This window comes from Nannospalax galili, unplaced genomic scaffold (assembly GCF_000622305.1).
Source record: "Nannospalax galili isolate Female #2095 unplaced genomic scaffold, S.galili_v1.0 scaffold100, whole genome shotgun sequence".
Lineage (NCBI taxonomy): Eukaryota > Metazoa > Chordata > Mammalia > Rodentia > Spalacidae > Nannospalax > Nannospalax galili.
Window position 1 is genome coordinate 5,931,831 of NW_008352891.1, and position 2,172 is coordinate 5,934,002.

The window sequence follows — 2,172 nt, forward strand, 5'->3', positions numbered from 1 at the left end:
AGAGTCCATATGCATAGCTAAAGGCTACATAACAAGCATCAATGCCAGACAGGCAATACCTTTTTTTTGAGTTGTTGGCCAGGGTGGCCAAAGGGACTCCCAGATAGTAACCCAGCAGAGAACTGGGAAAATGAACAGAAGACCCTAATCTTATCTAAAGGAGTATTGACAACTGATTGCTGCTAGATGAGGAACAGCTGACATTCTCAAACACAGACCTCTAGATTGGCTGACTAGATTCACCAGAAGGGAAAGTAGTGGGGAATGGCTGGGGATGCCGACAACACAGCAGACAATAGCAGGAATATCAGAGTATAAGGACTCTAGTGGGGGGGAGGGAGGCTATGGGAGGGTGCTATCTGGGAAGTGGGTGTGTGATGGCTAATCCTGGGTGTCAACTTGATTGGATCTAATATTAACTGAAATGAAAGAGATCTTCTTGATTGGATCATCTAAAGCCGGAAGACACACCCTAAATGTGGGCGTTACCTTCTGATGGCAGCCGGTATAAAAGACCAAGGCAGAGGAGAACCTGGGGCTTTTTGCGGCTTGCCTACTCTCTCGCTGGTGAGTTCGTCTTGCTGCTGTAGACTGAAGACTAGCTGATATTTTGGAATTTGTCAGACCTTCAGCACCGGATTGGGACTACTGAGACATCCAGCATCGTGGACTGAGCAACTACAGATTCTCAGCCTCTCCAGTCTGGTGCAGCCATTGTTGGACTACTCGGACACTATCCTGTGAGCTAAGCTCTAAGCTGATAAATCTCTATACATATTCATTCTACTGGTTCTGTTTCTTTGGAGAACCCTGACTAATACAGGGTGTAAAAATAAATAAATAAAATTTAAAAAATAATAAAAATAAGATTTAAAAAAAAATTCTTTCCAATGCCAGGTGATGGTGCACGCCTTAGTCCCAGCACTTGGGAGGCAGAAGCAGGCAGATCTCTGTGAGATGGAGGCCAGTTTAGTCTCCATAGCGAGTTCCAGGCCATTTATGTCTACAGGGAGACCCTGTCTCAAAAAGACAAAAAAAAAGAAAAGAAAAATGATTCTTTCCACCTTTGATAGAGAAATGCACTGAGATGGTCTCACTGAGAAGAGAGACACATTTTTAAAAGTCAGAAGCCCAGGTGTAGTGGCACACACCTTTAATTCCAGTACTTGAGAGGTAGAGGCAGGTGGATTTCTGTGAGATGGAGGCCAGCCCTGTTCTACATAGTGAATTCCAGGCCAGCTGGGGGCTGAAGGGAAAGAACCTGTCTCAAAAAGACAAAAGAAAAAGAAGGAGGAGGAGGAGGAGGAGGAGGAAGAGGAGGAAGAAGAAGGAGAAGAAGAAGAAAATTTAGAAAAAGAGAGTTAGACTGAAAAATAACAAAAAGGAGGAAATTAAAAATGATAAGTTAATAGACAAGAAAGTGGGCACTCAGTAGAAAGGCTCCACAAACTATTATCAGCTCTTTGAAGAGAGTGGACATTTCAATAAGCCTGGAGAGATTGGTTAAGAAGAAAAGGAAGGACTGAAGAGGTAGCCTCGAATGTGTGAGTTCCTGAATTCTACTCCAATAAAACAAAACAAAATCAACCAGTACAGTCAATCTTACAAAAGCAACTTAACAGACCATTGTTGGAGGGTACAGTCCATCATGGAGGGGAAATCATGGTTGTGGGAGATGGAGGCAGCTGGTCACATTGCATCTACAGTCAGGGAGCAGAGAGAGATTAATGCTGTTGCTCTACTCACTTTCTCCTTTTTATTCAGTCTAGGATCCCAACCCATGGAATAAGGCTGCCAACATTTAGTGTGGGTCTTCCCACCTCAATATCTAAAAACGTTCTCACAAACACACCCAGGGGTTTATTTCCATGGTGACTCTAAATCCCATCAGATTGACAAGATTAATCATTACAAGATTAACTGTCCTAATTTTAATTTGTTTTAAGACAAAGTTACTGAAGGTCATAATGTTACAAAGTCACAAAGAACCAAGTGTCTTCCTAGCAATGGGAATCTATGCAAACACTCATTCTCAGAATGCTCTCCCTACAAGTTTTCTTTCCCCCGCAAGTAGTCACCTTTCCACACATTAGGCATGTGCCCAGTATATGCTGCACACAGTTTCAGGCACGAGAAAGAAAACAATGCTATCTTTATTATCATGATTGTTAT